Genomic DNA, 850 nt, shown 5'->3' on the forward strand with positions numbered 1-850 from the left:
CTTAGGGAAGGGAAGCTCACTACTTAGGAGTGAGCAAGATCTGGGCTTCGTCTCCTTCATAAAGACGGTTTTGGTAGGGACCTTCATCTGCAAGTGACAACTATGGAAGGGAACTTGCAGTCCACAATTTGAATCCTTGTTTGTTTGACCACGTGTTTGGGCAGCACATAATATTGGGCCTATATTTAAGACATTACATCACAGTGAAGTTTTTCATTCAAATATGTTCAGTCTTAACTCAGACACCTCATCTGAGGGTCTGGCCTCTGCTCCCCAGCCCCACTGCCACATGTATTCCACCATGTAGCTTAATTTTATATTGACTCCTCAGGGGCTAACCTACAGCATCCCCAAACTTAAACTGTCTTGAGGCAAAACTTTTCAATGTACTGCTTTTTCTGGGAAAGCCTCCCAAATCACTCACTCTTTTTACTCTCCTGTAAGCCATAGAAGGTTTCTCAACATCCTTCCTAAATAATTGATGCTCCTAGCTACCAGAGTTCTACGAGCAGAGGCTGGGGCTTTATCCTAGCTTCTCCAGGACTGGCTCAGGGCTTTCCAAAGAGCAGATGCTAATGTGGGTTTGGAAACTAGAAGTGAAGGGAATAAGACGTCTCCCTTGTTAAGATATACTATCTCCTACATTCTTTAAAACCTAAGCATATCAAGGTCTAAATCAATTAAATATACAAAACAAAAGACTGAAAGGAGTAAGAACAATCAGGCTGAAGATTTATTATTTTGCCCATTACATTATCTCAGAAAATTTACTGTGGTTTTCTTTCACATTTCCACGAAATTTGCTAGTATGATGTCATATTTTTTTGATGACCAAAAAACCCCCAAAATC

Source organism: Saccopteryx bilineata, chromosome X, assembly GCF_036850765.1.
Source record: "Saccopteryx bilineata isolate mSacBil1 chromosome X, mSacBil1_pri_phased_curated, whole genome shotgun sequence".
NCBI classification, from domain to species: Eukaryota; Metazoa; Chordata; class Mammalia; order Chiroptera; family Emballonuridae; genus Saccopteryx; species Saccopteryx bilineata.